The sequence below is a fragment of the Saccopteryx leptura genome, chromosome 6, assembly GCF_036850995.1.
Source record: "Saccopteryx leptura isolate mSacLep1 chromosome 6, mSacLep1_pri_phased_curated, whole genome shotgun sequence".
Taxonomy (NCBI): Eukaryota; Metazoa; Chordata; class Mammalia; order Chiroptera; family Emballonuridae; genus Saccopteryx; species Saccopteryx leptura.
In genome coordinates, this window is record NC_089508.1 from 27,582,120 (window position 1) to 27,598,420 (window position 16,301).

Here is a 16,301-nt window from a genome sequence, read left to right on the forward strand (position 1 = left end):
TTGTCAGTCTTCCCAGGGGCGGGCATTTGACGTTTAGGCAAGATTCCTGGATCCCGTTATTTCCGTGAGAGGCGGGGAAGGTGCGGAGCTTTGAAGGATAGTCACGTGTCTGAGCAACTGTATCAACAAATTAACCAGGACTGGTGTTCTATGGCCGCCCCTACTGCTTGCACCGAAAGAGCAAATCGTTCAACCTTGAACAAGGAGAAGCCTAAAATAAATTTTTTTTCGTTTTATGGACCTCTCCCTGAGCCTTGGAGTGGAAAATTGCAATGAAACAGGGGCCATCAAGCCTACCCCTCATTTAATGAATGGGGAAACAGACCAGGAGAACTGATGTGACTCGACTCCTTACCTTTCAGCTGATTGGAGGCAGTGCTATCTATGATTAAAGCCGTCTCTACAAAATTGCTGGCCCAGGGCCCTTTCCAATATCGTTAAAGCACGGCTGTCTTTTCTTTCACAAAGAAACCCAAATTCCTCAAAGATGGATTACCCAGTGTGGGCAGACTTCTCAATTTCATTAATTATTAATTGCTTCCTTTTGTGCTGAACTGGGTTGAGCAAGGCTTATTCCTAGGACAGCTTTGGAAACCCAGGGACCCAAAGAAAGGCTATCCTGATTTGGCAGGTGAAAAAAATTGCTTTTTACATAGCTGAAAGGTGACTAGAATGGTGAGCAAGGGGGTAAGAATTCTACTGGTTAACTCTGGGACAACTTGAGCACCAAAGTAATTATGATAATGATTTATAAACATGTTGGAATCATTAAACATGTTGGAGCTCCTGGTAGCTTCACCTCTAAAATTTTTACTTCTTTGAGAAAGCTTCAGGAAAAGAGAATTATACTACTTTGCAAATTCCTATAGGTCAGAGCTTATCTCTTTTATCAGTCTAGAGCTTATCTCTTTTATCAGTCTTGTACAAGTGGACCTTCAATAACCTTTTGTTGTGATAACTTGAGCCAACTGATGAAAAAGAAAATGCTTACCCTGGCTGGATAGGTTGGTTGGTTAGAGGGAGACACAAAGGTTGTGGGTTCAATCCTCAGTCAGGGCACATACAGGAACAGATAGACATTTCTATTACTCCCTTCCTCTCTCTAAAATAAATCAATTTTTTAAATTAAAAAATGCTCAAACAGTCTAAAAGTAATAGCATAAAATAAAGGTAGTCTAGAACTTGATCTTAATTTTTCAAAATAGAACAGATGCTGCAATATTAAATTAGTTTTGACTCTCTTGATTCTAGGGCCTGAGAACTCCATGTATCAAGTGTGATTTTCTTCCCAGAATGAGTTTCCATTCCAAAAACGTCAAGAAATTAGTGTCTTGCCTGACCAGGCGGTGGCGCAGTGGATAGAGTGTCGGACTGGGATGCGGAAGACCCAGGTTCGAGACCCCGAGGTCGCCAGTTTGAGCGCGGGCTCATCTGGCTTGAGCAAAAAAAGCTCGCCGCTTGGACCCAAGGTCGCTGGCTCAAGCAAGGGGCTACTCGGTCTGCTGAAGGCCTGCGGTCAAGGCACATATGAGAAAGCAATCAATGAACAACTAAGGTGTCGCAACAAAAAACTAATGATTGATGCTTCTCATCTCTCCATTCCTGTCTGTCTGTCCCTGTCTATTCCTCACTCTGACTCTCTGTCTCTGTAAAAAAAAAAAAAGTAAAAAAAAAAAAAAAGAAATTAGTGTCTTTAATTGTGACCTCAGTAAAGGAGAGTTCTTTTTGGGTGAAAGCTACCTAGCTTAACCTTTCCCAAATTTTTGAACCTCAGAAGAGACTGTGTGAGATAATTATTATTGTTTTAAGCTGATAAATTCTTGGGTAGTTGGTTATGCAGTAGCAGCTAATATGCACACTAAAAGAGAATTAGGGTTCCTTGAAGAAATCATCTGACTTCAGATGAACCTGGAACATCTTTTCTGCAAGAAATTAAGGAAGCTTTGCCAAAAACTGATGAAGAATATCAAAGGGACACAGAAGCCAGTTTGAAAGGAATTCTACTGGTTAACTCTGGGACAACTTGAGCACCAAAGTAATTGTGATAATGATTTATAAACATTATAAAAGTAGAAAGTCATTGCCTGACCAGATGGAGATGCAATAGATAGAGCATCAACCTGGGATGCTGAGGACCCAGGTACAAAACCCTGAGGTCACCGGCTTGAGTGCAGGCTCACCAGCTTGAGTATGGGGTCACCGGCTTGAGCAAGGGATCATATACATGACCCCAGGCCGCTGACATGAGCCCAAAGATTGCTAGCTTGAAGCCCAAGGTCACCAGCTTGAGCAAGAGATCATATACATGACCCAGGCCACTGACATGAGCCCAAAGATTGCTAGCTTGAAGCCCAAGGTCACCAGCTTGAGCAAGAGATCATATACATGACCCAGGCCACTGACATGAGCCCAAAGATTGCTAGCTTGAAGCCCAAGGTCACTGGCTTGAGCAAGGGGTCACTGGCTCAGCTGAAGCTCCCCTCTCCAAGCACATATGAGAAAGCAATTAATGAATAACTATAGTGCCACAACTACAACTTGATGCTTCTCTTCTCTCTCCCTTCCTGTTTGTTTATCCTTGTCTGTGTCTCTCTCTCCTTCACTTAAAAAAAACAACAACTCATTAATCTATACCAATAATAAATAGACAAATGGAAAGTTTTTGCTTTGAGTCGAACAATGCAGGTTGAACTGCACGGATCAATTGAAAAATATATGTGTATAAGTGGGCCAGTGCAATTCAAACCTTTATTGTTCAAGGATTAACTGTATATGCGGGTCATACATTCTCTGTGTGTACCCTAAAATCTTCTTTGTTAAAGAAGAAAAGAAATCTGTTTGAATTTCCTGTTAAGCTGGATTCAACCAAAAGTACAAGAGGTGTTATGCCAAGAAAGGACTATTTTGCTTAATGATAAATGTCAAGTGTGCTCAAACACCTTAAACTAGTAGTCTTTTCTCCTCTGTTGTTAGGTCTATGCATGTTTAAGGAAACACATGCAAAATTCAGGCTGTCTTCAAGTATGCCTCAAGTTTTCTTTTCAGTAGGGTGTTTTTTAGTCTGCCTTGCATGTATGTGCATCCCAGGGTCAGCCAAGCATGTGTGAATAGCTTGGGCCTCCTTTGGTCTCCATTATGCACATATGCTGCCACAGCCACAGATATGCATACCCCAACCACAGCTGCAGCCACAGGCTAGTAGGGCCGCCCCTTGGCCTCCTCTTGCTCACCTGCATGGAAGATGTCACCTCCACTGACAGTGCCTCTGGGTGTGGGCATTGTCCACTGCTCCAGATAAAGTGTCCCACTTCAAAGACAGCAGAAAAGCTGCCAGTGACCATGGCCTGTCCCATCCTAGCAGAGAATCCACATATTGAGCTGAGGTGGTCGGGGCAGGGGCAGGGGATAAGAGTAGCCCCAGGCCAGAGCACCTCAGATTCCTACTCTTCTCACCCAAAGTTCAGCAGTTCTTTAAGCATAAATGCTTCTCAGGTTGTTGTATGCCTTTGGTCAGTTTCTGGAGCACGAAATGGTTATTTGTGCTCATTTTGCCCAGCTTTACAGTTGGTTTTTAAGGGAATGTATTTGCCAATCTCCCCACTTGTCCATAACTGGAACTCTGTTTATTTTATTTTTAATTTTTAAAATTGGTTTTAAAGAGAGAGAGAGAAAGGAAGGGGAGAAGAAGACATCAGTTTGTTGTTCCACTAATTTATGCATTCATTGGATGATTCTTGTATGTGCCCTGACACAGTGGTGGGATTCAGCTGGTTCACACCGATTTGGCAGAACCGATACCTAATTTTTTGTTGAGTTTGGCGAACCAGTTGTTAAAATGGCATTTGTAATCAGGGTTCTCTCTAAGGTGGGTACCTGAGCAGATGCCCAATGTGAAAATCACAAATTTACATCTTTTACTCTTTTTTAATGTTCATCTGAGCAACAGCATATTCCAAGCATCCATAGTAATGTTCATTTCATCCACAGGTGAAAAAAAATTGCAAGTGAGGACGCCAATCAAGAAGCAATATAAAAATATCTTAACAGATTTATTGTTTTTTGTCAGGTATTATTTAATATTTTTTCATTAGTATTTTAAAAGTCATAACATAATCTAGTTTTGTGTGCCTCTTGTCCTTATTTAAGTATTAAATGCATTAAATAATAAACTACCTTTTGGTATATAATTTTTTTATACTTAAAACAGTCATTAGGGCAGAGAACCAGTTGTTAAATTATTTGAATCCCACCGCTGCCCTGACCAAGGATCTTGGCATATTGGGACAATGCTCTAACCAACTGAGCTGCCCAGCCAGGACCTGTTTAGTTTATTTTTAAGTTCCAGATAATATTAGAGAGGGATTTGAGATTTTTGTGCACATCAAAAGAGGCATGGAGTAAAAATAAAATAAAATAAAGTAAAAATCTGGAGAATCCTAATCTAACTCAACTCCTTCATTGTACAGAGGAAAAAAAAGAGAAAAGCTATATGACTTAATTGATAAAATAATATGATTAGTTTTTTAAATAGTAGTAAATTAAGCTACCATTTATTTAAGTATGTAGTGGTGAAAATAGCTACCTTCCTAGAACATTTTTTCCAAATTATTTAAAATATTGCCATCAGTTGATCACCTCTGTTCTTTTTATGTACTGTTTCTATGGATATATGACCAGGAGTTTTATAAAAATGAATAATGGTAAAAATGATGACTGATTTCCATTCTTGTTACCAAAAAAACACTGGTTTCTAAGCTATCATCTTTAACAAAAATAGTACCAAACCTAAAATCTGAAAAACATAGTGTTGAACAGAAAAAGCAAGTTACAGAAGGAAGCAGCAGTGTGATTTCATTTATATCAACTTTAAAAACATACAAAACAATATTGTATGCTGTTTATGGATACACCTTATGTTGTAAAAGCACAAAAACACGCACCAATGCAAATGATAAACTTCCAATCCATATTGAGAGGTTACTTCTGGAGGGATAGAAATAATATTAGGGAGGAAGACAAATCTAATTGTGGATTGTATGTCTTTTTTTTTTCTTTTTTCTTTTCTTTTTTTTTTTTTTTGTATTTTTCTGAAGCCAGAAACGGGGAGGCAGTCAGACTCCCACATGCACCCGACCGGGATCCACCCGGCATGCCCACCAGGGGGCGATGCTCTGCCCATCCGGGACGTCGCTCTGTTGCGACCAGAGCCACTCTAGCGCCTGAGGCAGAGGCCACAGAGCCATCCTCAGCACCCGGGCAAACTTTGCTCCAGTGGAGCCTTGGCTATGGGAGGGGAAGAGAGAGATAGAGAGGAAGGAGAGAGGGAGGGGTGGAGCAGATGGGCGTTTCTCCTGTGTGTACTGGCCGGGAATCGAACCCGGGACTCCTGCATGCCAGGCCAACGCTCTACCACTGAGCCAACCGGCCAGGGCCTGTATTGTATGTCTTAACTGAGTAGTCAGTATTGGTATTTTCTTATATTATTCTATAAACTTTTTGTATATGTAAAATATTTTATAATTTTAAAAACTATTAAACACCAGATATATTATTTTAAGAAGGACAAAGAATTACATCTCAAAGAAAAGGGTCAGGTTGGCTTTTAGAGCAAACAAGCACCTATAAAGAACTAGACTTTTTTTTTTTTTTTTTACAGGGACAGAGAGAGAGTCAGAGAGAGGGATAGACAGGGACGGAGAGAGATGAGAAGCATCAATCATCAGTTTTTTTTTGTTGCGAGACCTTAGTTGTTCATTGATTGCTTTCTCATATGTGCCTTGACCGCGGGCCTTCAGCAGACTGAGTAACTCCTTGCTTGAGCCAGCGACCTTGGGTCCAAGCTGGTGAGCTTTTGCTGAAAGTAGATGAGCCCGCCCTCAAGCTGGAGACCTCGGGGTCTCGAACCTGGGTCCTCTGCATCCCAGTCCGATGCTCTATCCACTGCACCACTGCCTGGTCAGGCTAAAGCACTAGATTTTTATTCCACTTTATGGTCTTATCTGAGGAACTCTCACATTTTGTATCATTAATGTAATCATCAAACCCTTTGTTTCTCTTTTATTATTGTTGTCATTATTATTATTATTATTTTAAATCCTGTGAGAGGAGGGAATGCAGAGAGACAGACTCCCACATGTGCCCCGACCGGGATCCACCCACCAAGCCCACTGGGTGGTAATGCTCTGCCCATCTGAGGCGTTGCTCTGTTGCTCAGCAAACGAGCTCTTATGAGTGCCTGAGACAGAGAGGCCATGGAGACATCCTCAGTGCCCAGGGCCAGTTCACTCCAATCAAGCCATGGCTGCAGGAGGGGAAGAGAGGGAGAAGTGAGAGGGTGAAGGGTGGAGAAGCAGATGGGTGCTTCTCCTGTGTACCCTAACCTGGAATCAAACCCGGGATATCCACATGCTGGGCCAATGCTCTACCACTGAGCCTACCAACCAGGGTCAAATCCTTTGTTTTTCTTAAACCTTTTCCAAGCAATACTAAGCCTTCACACAGTGAATCTTTATGTTGGACAACAAGTTGAGGGATGTATTTAGTGTCAAGAAAAATTGTGAAAGAATTTAAACAAGGCAGTAAAGATTACTAGGTGCCCAGTCTAGCAGACTATTTCTACCTTTCACTGTCTTTGAGCTATTTTACAACTTTGTGAGTGGCAAACAAACAAACAAACAAAAAAATAGTAGCAGTACAAAAGATTCTTGTCCATAGAAATATAAACGCAAGATGTTTTTGGAGTGCAACTGATCTCTTTTCCCCTCACCTAAGAAACTAGTGTTGTGTCTATTAATCAATTGAATTTCAGCACCACTGATTATATATGTGTCTACTTCTTTGGATTATCTTTTGAATCAGTTGTAGTATTTTACTAATTCCCTCATTAATTAATGAGTTAAATAAAATCTTGGACACATGTCAACTTTGCATTTGTATATATCATTTTATTTAAAAAAAAATACTTCTTCTTTAATAGAACAGAAGGGTATGCTTTCATCTCATTTCTGCCACACCATGCATATTGCACAATATGTGAGGCAGCTTCTCCCTGGCTGTAGACCTGGTCCCTTGGGACTATTTAGTCCTATTATTTCTCTCCTGCTCTTTTCTTGCTCCTCCATGTAAAATACTTTTTTTTTTTTTTTAATCTATTTTTAAGCCTTGGTTCCTTGCTCCCTTAGCAACTGGAAAGATAACAAATATCCATTACTAAGCAGGTAATATATAAGGTTTTCTCTGTGATTAAGGCCATCTCTACATCCACTACATGATATAAAAAATTGAAGTACTTAGACAATATAAATCACATCCATTTTTTAAAAATATTTTAATTATTGATTTTATAGAGAGAGGAGGAGGGGAGAGGAACAAGTAGCATCAACTCATAGTTGCTTCACTTTAGTTGTTCATTGATTGCTTGTCATATGTGCCTTGACTGGGCAAGCCTAGAATTTCTAACCTGTGTCCTCAATGTTCCAGGTTGATGCTTTATCCACTGTGCCACCACAAGCCAGGCTAAGTCATACTCATTTTTCAGCTCCCTCCTCTCCAACATTCCTCCTCTCAAACACCGCATTTACTTTTAACATTGTAAACACACCATATATATTTTGTAAAATTAATAAACAAGTAAGTGAATGCCTTTGTATGCTTAACACCGCAGTAAATGCTACTGGTATATTATATGTGAGAGTTCCTGACCCAGGGAAGTTTACAATCCAGTTGAGAAGATAAGGAAGTCTTCCAAAAGGAGTGAGATTGGCAATAAATGCTTCATTCATTGATCCACTGAGAAAATAATGAGATATTGTCCATTACATGCAGGCATTGTGGTATACAACGTTGAACAAGACCAGCATATACCCTCCCTTCACCAAGCTGAGTCTAGGAGGGACTAGGATAAGTAATTAGGCAGTTACGATATTGCACTGTGAGGGCTACTGGAGGGGAAGCACAGAATGTAACCGGAGCACATAGAAGAAAAATGTACCCCTGACTTCAGAGTGGAGAAAGACCTCCAGGAGGAAGTGTTATCTAAGCTGAAATCAGAAAGACCTGAGGCTAAATTAGGGTAAGAGTGGAGATAGAGAAGTGGAATGGAATGGAGTACAGACTGTAGAAACACTACATATTGAAGTCCAGTGGTAAGAGAAAGCACAGCATGTTTGGGTAGCTGAAGTTTAGTATGATGGAGGCAAGAAGTTTGAGAGGGGAGAATGGGAAGGGATGAGATAAAGAAAGTAAAAGGAGGCCCTGGCCGGTTGGCTCAGCGGTAGAGCGTCGGCCTAGCGTGCGGAGGACCCGGGTTCGATTCCCGGCCAGGGCACACAGGAGAAGCGCCCATTTGCTTCTCCACCCCTCCGCCGCGCTTTCCTCTCTGTCTCTCTCTTCCCCTCCCGCAGCCGAGGCTCCATTGGAGCAAAGATGGCCCGGGCGCTGGGGATGGCTCTGTGGCCTTTGCCCCAGGCGCTAGAGTGGCTCTGGTCGCAATATGGCGACGCCCAGGATGGGCAGAGCATCGCTCCCTGGTGGGCGTGCCGGGTGGATCCAGGTCGGGCGCATGCGGGAGTCTGTCTGACTGTCTCTCCCTGTTTCCAGCTTCAGAAAAATGAAAAAAAAAAAAAAAAAAAAAGAAAGTAAAAGGAACCACCATGGCACACAGAGCCTTGTGAGCTATGTTCAGAAATTTCAGTTTTCTCCTAAGAACAGTGGAGAAACTATTAAAAATGTGTTGTTTGGTTTTAAAGATTTGGACTTGATTATATTTGATTTTTTAAATTCATTTTTTTATATTTATTTTAAAAAAACTTTATTGATTTGAGAGAGAGAGAAAGCCAGGGGCAGCGGGAGGAGCAGGAAGTATCAACTCGTAGTTGCTTCTCTTGCTTCTCATATGTGCCGTGACCGGGCAAGCCAGGGGCCTTGAACTGGCAACCTCCGCATTCTAGGTCAATGCTTTGTCCACTGCAGCACCACAGGTCAGGCAATCATACTTGATTTTAAAGAGGTCATCCTGGCTAGAATTAAGAGAGTGAATTATAAGTGGGTGGGACTGGAGGCAGGGAGGCTAACCAAAAAATAATGGTCACCTAAATGAAGGTAATGGTAGTGGAAATAGAGAGAAAGTACAGAACCAGATGTTTAAGATTTTAAATCAAGAGGACTTGATAAAATATTGAAGTGGACATAGCCAATGGGCAGAGGTTTATAGTCTATCTGGAGTCCAAGACGGACAGCTGAATTAGAGATACAGATCCAATAGTCAGGGTTCATGGAGTGAGATAAGGTTGCTCAGAAAGAAGAATAGAGCGAAATATAAGGAGAAAGCTCAGGACACAGTTCTGAAGAGAATGGACAGAGCAAAGAGTCTGCAAAAAGCAAAGAGACAACGATCCAAGAGGTGGAAGGAAAACCAAGATAACAGAATGTTATGAAGGTCAAGGGAAGAGAGTACTTCAAAAACAAGCACAGGCTCTGGCCGGTTGGCTCAGCAGTGGAGCGTCGGCCTGGCGTGCGGGGGACCCGGGTTTGATTCCCGGCCAGGGCACATAGGAGAGGCGCCCATTTGCTTCTCCACCCCCCCTCCTTCCTCTCTGTCTCTCTCTTCCCCTCCCACAGCCAAGGCTCCATTGGAGCAAAGATGGCCTGGGTGCTGGGGATGGCTCCTTGGCCTCTGCCCCAGGCGCTAGAGTGGCTCTGGTCGCAGCAGAGCGACGCCCCGGAGGGGCAGAGCATCGCCCCCTGGTGGGCAGAGCATCGCCCCTGGTGGGCGTGCCGGGTGGATCCTGGTCGGGCGCATGCAAGAGTCTGTCTGACTGTCTCTCCCCGTTTCCAGCTTCAGAAAAAAAAAAAATGAAAAAAAACAAACAAGCACAGGCCCTGGCCAGTTGGCTCAGTGGTAGAGCGTCGGCCTGGCATGCAGGAGTCCCGGGATCGATTCCTGGCCAGGGCACACAGGAGAAGCGCCCATCTGCTTCTCCACCCCTCCCTCTCTCCTTCCTCTCTGTCTCTCTCTTCCCCTCCTGCAGCCAAGGCTCCATTGGAGCGAAGTTGGCCTGGGCACTGAGGATGGCTCCATGGCCTCTGCCTCAGGCGCTAGAATGGCTCTGGTTGCAACAGAGCGACACCCCAGATGGGCAGAGCATCTGGGGTGGATCCTGGTCGGGCGCACGCGGGAGTCTGTCTGACTGCCTCCCCATTTCCAACTTCAGAAAGAAAAAAAAAAAAAAAAAAAACAAGCACAAAATCAACAGTGTACAAAATCAACAGTGTCCAACCTGCAGAAGGGCCAAGGAAATGAGAACTGAGTTGTAGCTTTGGAACCTGAAGGGTAGCAGAATATGCCACCCCAAAATGCCTGTAGGAGTTCGGGACACACAACTCCAAAACATGCTGCTTTGGCATATTACTTATTTTGTGCTGTAAGCACTTGAAAAACGGTAAATACAAGAAAAGGCTTCCTCTGAACTCCCTCATTTGCCTAAAGACAGATATTCCAGCCTGACCAGGTGATGGCACAGTGGATAGTGTCGGCCTGGGATGCAGAGGACCCGGGTTCAAAACCCAAGGTAGCCAGCGTGAGCGCAGGCTCACCAGCTTGAGTGCAGGATCGCTGCCTTGAGCCTGGGATCATAGACATCACCCCAAGGTCTCTGGCTTGAGCCCAAGGTCGCTGGCTTAAGCAAGACATCAGTCTCTTGGCTGGAGCCCCTGGTCAAGGCACATATGAGAATTCAATCAATGAACAACAAAGGTGCCACAACTATGAGTTGATGCTTCTCATTTCTCTCTCTTCCTGTCTTTCCCTGTCTGCCTTTTCCCTTACTCCCTCTCTCTCTCTCTCTTTCTATCTCTAAAATAAAAATAAAAAAATAAAAAAAAGGACAGATACTCCAAAAGGAACTCAAATTCTGTCCACAAGAGTTTTGTCAACCAGGGAAGATTGACTCATAACAGAAGAGGAGACAAACTTTGTCAGAAACCATCACACCTCCTATCTATTTTTTTTAATTTTATTTATTTTTTACAGAGACAGAGTGAGTCAGAGAGAGGGATAGACAGGGACAGACAGACAGGAATGGAGAGAGATGAGAAGCATCAATCATTAGTTTTTCGTTGCAACACCTTAGTTGTTCATTGATTGCTTTCTCATATGTGCCTTGACTGCGGGCCTTCAGCAGACCGAGTAACCCCTTGCTGGAGCCAGCGACGTTGGGTTCAAGCTGGTGAGCTTTTGCTCAAACCAGATGAGCCCACGCTCAAGCTGGCGACCTCAGGGTCTCGAACCTGAGTCCTCCGCATCCCAGTCCGAGGCTCTATCCACTGCGCCACTGCCTGGTCAGGCCTATCTATTTTTTTAAGGGCCCATTCATCTTTCCTAAAAATCATTTACTCTCCCCTAAGGGACCTGCATCCCTCCTCTCCTTTCCCTATGAGATGGTATTTAATCCTGAATTCTAAGCCACCTCAGGGAGTTACTCAGTTTTCCTAGAGATCGCCCATGTAGACAGGAGATATACATGTTAATAAACTTCTGTTTGCTTTGCTCTTGTTAATCTGTCTTTTACTACAGAGGTCTCAGCTAAGAGCTCAGAACAGTAAAGGAAAATTTATTTTTCCTCTTTTTCTGATTATTTAACCACAGGGAGCTCGTTGGTAATTTTGGTGGGAACATTTCAGTGGCCTGGTAAATGGTGATTGCAATAATGGGATAAAATGACACTCCAATGTTTTGACATTTATTTTGTTATTACTAGAAATAAGTGCATTTGTTGCCTCTCTGCACTGTGTAAGTATATTTTTGCCCCATTTAACAATAATTTGCATGTTTCCTAGTTAGACTTGAAATTTTTGAACTTAGGGACTGTATTTTATTCATTTTTAGAGCCTCAGTGGCCAGCATAGTCTTTGACATATAAATTGTGCAATATGTACTTGGGATTTAATGAAAAAACTAGGTGCTTTTTCTTTTCAGTTCAAGTTGTCTGCAGTCAAACCTCTCAGCTGTGTGGTCAGAGTGTGAAGCATTAGATAAGCAGTTGAGGATAGGGGCCGAAACCAGGAATTCAGTATCTACGTCCTCTCTATGACTTCTCATTCACCTCTGGACCCGTAACACAGAGTCTTCTTGTCTTAATTTTTTCACCTATGAAGTGACTACCTTGATATTTACCACCAGAATTCCTGAGAACCTTAATTAACATTTAGGAAAGAATTTGTAATCCTCATAACATAAGCCTATATCATTACCATGGCTTATTTAATTTAACCTGGATGCTTTCTTAACTAGATTGATTTTGCATTTTGACATGGGTTAGTATGCAGTGCTGTTGTAAAACTGGGTGTTGAATTTCATCCCCAGGAAGTTTTCTCCTTCAGTAATGGGGAAACAAAGCATATATTACTGCAATAATAACCCCTTCTCTTCTGATCCTGTCACTTCAGAAAAATCTTAAAACAGGAGTTTGCCTAATTACTGCTTAGAGAGAAAAGACATGTACCATAGGAATAACCTGAAATGCTGTTGTTTGCATTTTTCCTTCTCCTTTTCTATTTCCACATTCAATCTGTGAAAAGAGAGGAGAAAATGAGTCCCAGCATCATATAGCCTCAAACACTTCTTTTATTTTTTATTATTTTTTATTTTTTTACAGAGGCAGAGATAGACAGGGACAGACAGACAGGAACGGAGAGCGATGAGAAGCATCAATCTTCAGTTTCTCGTTGCGCGTTGCGACTTCTTAGTTGTTCATTGATTGCTTTCTCACATGTGCCTTGATCGCGGGCCTTCAGCAGACTGAGTAACCCCCTGCTGGAGCCAGCGACCTTGGGTCTAAGCTGGTGAGCTCTTTGCTCAAGCCAGATGAGCCCGTGTTCAAGCTGGCGACCTCGGGGTCTCAAACCTGGATCCTTCCGCATCCCAGTCCGACGCTCTATCCACTGCGCCCCCACCTGGTCAGGCTATTTTTTATTTTTATTTATTTTTATATTTAGTGAGAGGAGGGGAGGCACCCCAACTGAGATCTACCCAGCAAGCCCACTAGGGAGCTATGCTCTGACCATCTGGGCCCCTTGCTCTGCAGCAACCAGAGCCATTTTTTAGCTCCTGAGGGCGAGGCCATGGAGCCACCCTCAGTGCACAGGGACAACTCGCTCTAATTGAGCCATGGCTATAGGAATGGAGGAGAAGAAAGAGAGAGAGAGAGAGAAACAAGAGGGGGATGGGTGGAGAAGCAGATGGGTGTTTCTCCTGTGTGCCCTGCCCGGGAATCGAAACTGGGACATCCACATGTCAGACTGACGCTCGACCAATGATCCAACTGGCCAGGGCCACTCAAACACTTCTTTTAAATAGTTCTCATTTCTCTCCCAGATGTTCCACTAAGTCCTGTGAGGATTCTCTCAGGGAGCCTCTGATACTCCAGAAAAGACTCCTAATACCTGGTCCCAGCTACTCCTTGCCTTGTTGGCCACTGAAGAAATAGTGGGCAAGAGCTTGGGGTATTAAGAGCTGCCAATCCATACCTCAGGATGCATTCTCATCAGAACCAGACTCAGTGGTGATGCTATCAACACCCTGTCTCAGTGTTTATTATAGAGAGAGATTGTTTCTTAAAAAGGTATAGAGCTGGAGTGGCGATATAGAAGTAAAAAAGATTGTATTTAAGTTACTTACTCACATGTCTTTCTCTTCAGAATGATGCCTATAATTACTCACAAGGAGAAAAGTAACTGGAACCGGGAGGTGCTCACTAACGTGCATGTGAACGGCCCATGTCACATGAGCAGCAAACTCCAGTTTTTCATCAGTTACCCATTCACAACTGTAGACATTGCCCTTTTGTGTGTGTGTGTGTGTGTGTGTGTGTGTGTGTGTGTGGCAGAGACAGGGAGAGTCAGAGAGAGGGACAGATAGGGACAGACAGAAAGGAAAGGAGAGAGATGAGAAACATCAATTCTTCATTGCGGCTCCTTAGTTGTTCACTGATTGCTTTCTCATATGTGCCTTGACCTACAGCAGACCAAGTGACCCCTTTGCTCAAGCCAGCAACCTTGGGCTCAAGCTGGTGAGCTGTGCTCAAACCAGATGAGCCCGCGCTCAAGCTGGTGACCTCGGGGTCTCGAACTTGGGTCCTCCACATCCCAGTCCGATGCTCTATCCACTGCGCCACTGCCTGGTCAGGCTGCCCATTTTTTTTGATATCCCTAATAAACATTATTAGAAGCATACCTCCTTTAGTTGATTTCACCATTTTATCCATCTGAACACAAAATCCATTAAACCAGTGTTACAGTAATATCTTCTGACACTAAGTCGATGTGCGGGGACATGTGGGAGGTGAAGGACGTCCCTAGGGAAGAGGAGGGGGAAGGGGTATGTATAATTAAATCAGGAATGAAAATAAACTGAAACGGGTGTCAAGTGCAACTAGTCTAAAACGCAATGTGCAACCAAATCCTTGGCAACAGTATGGAATGACTCTCAGTCAGGGAGAACATTCAATTAAAGCACTATTTTCAGAAAGTAGATGGAAAGGATTGCTAAGCAGCAGACTGCTGCACTCATCCTGGGAAATAGGTAAATGACAGATACATTGTGAAAGCGGATAGATGAACATGTATGAATAAAGATACAAGCATTTTTGTGTGCTACAAGTCATAATGTTTTGAGTAAACTATGAAGAATTTTATGTTTAAGGCTCAGCCAGAAGAAACTCTTATTAAGTAACTCTTTCGGTGACAGACATTTCAACAGGTAATGTAGTCATCCAACATTGTCCCCTATGCTCTGGGTGTGTGCAGTGTTGCAGTTGTTGAGGTCCCCCTCTCAGACGCCCATGTACATGCAGTCTCTCACCACTTCTGACTGCAGATAATAGTATAAGGGGCCTGGCCTGTGGTGGCGCAGTAGATCGAGCATCAACCTGGAATGCTGAGGTCACAGGTTTAAAACCCTGGGCTTGCTTGGTCAGGGCACATGTGGGACTTGATGCTTCCTTCTCTTCCCCCCTTCTCCCTCTCTCTCTCTCTCTCTCTCTCTCTCTCTCTCTCCCCTCTCTCTCCCTGTCTCTCTTCTTTCTAAAATGAATAAATAAAATCTAAAAAAAAACTTTTAAAAAAATAGCATAAGGCCCAGTTCCCCGCATGTTGGCATCATTGGTACACCTGACATCTTGCTGCCTTTTTCCTGGAGGCCTCCCAGGGCCAACTTTAATGTTATAGCTTTTGTTTAGACCCAAAGGTCTGTCTAGACTTGTCTTAAATCCAGCTGATTTTGTGTTTCCCAGGGGTCAGCCTGTGTGGGTCAGATATCCAGGTGGCCATGCTTATGAGATCCATTGGGATGGTTTTTACTCTTTCTTTTTTTTTTTTTTTTTTTTTTTTTTTGTATTTTTCTGAAGCTGGAAACGGGGAGAGACAGTCAGACAGACTCCCGCATGTGCCCGACCGGGATCCACCCGGCGCGCCCACCAGGGGCGACGCTCTGCCCACCAGGGGGCGATGCTCTGCCCCTCCAGGGCGTCGCTCTGCCACGACCAGAGCCACTCTAGCGCCTGGGGCAGAGGCCAAGGAGCCATCCCCAGCGCCCGGGCCATCTTTGCTCCAATGGAGCCTCAGCTGCGGGAGGGGAAGAGAAAGACAGAGAGGAAGGGGGGGGGGGGTTGGAGAAGCAAATGGACGCTTCTCCTATGTGCCCTGGCCGGGAATCGAATCCGGGTCCCCCGCACGCCAGGCCGACGCTCTACCGCTGAGCCAACCGGCCAGGGCCGGTTTTTACTCTTTAATTCATCTTTTTTTTTCTCTATACCTCTGTCACTTATAATCTGCAAGTGTGTTGCATGTAGCAGATCTTGACTCTGTCAAGCCCTGAGTGGTGGCTACCTGGGTGGCTGTATTTTCCTTGCTGGGCGAGTATAAACCAAAGTGATCAGCAGTTCTCATCAGTTGGTCACTGAGGCAGAAATGCTTGTCATGCCCACGGAAACCAGGAACAGTGTTACTGGCAACAAGATGCACTGTTTCCTCAACAGTGTCGTGTCTCTGGTGTCAGGCTCTCCCCAGCACATTGTTTCAGCACAGCTGGGAGCTGGGGAGAAGTGTCTGGGGCAGGGGGCAAGGCAGAGAGGATGGTGACAGCTGGGGGCGATGCTGACTTCCATCTCCAGCTGCGATGACCACTGAGCATCCTCCTCCAGACACAGAGGAAGAGCCATCACAGCTCCGGGTGCATGGACAGTATTTGAAAAGCTTAATCTATGTGTTTTTCCCCCTCCCTGTATATACTCTTTCCCATCAAGCAG

The 16,301-nt window shown here is 44.0% G+C and overlaps 1 protein-coding gene across 1 annotated transcript in view; it reads left to right on the forward strand.

Moving 5' to 3' along the window:
• FAM161B (FAM161 centrosomal protein B) overlaps nt 1-16,301 on the forward strand; it is a 224,201-nt gene that overhangs the window by 93,943 nt on the left and 113,957 nt on the right. The window lies entirely within an intron of this gene.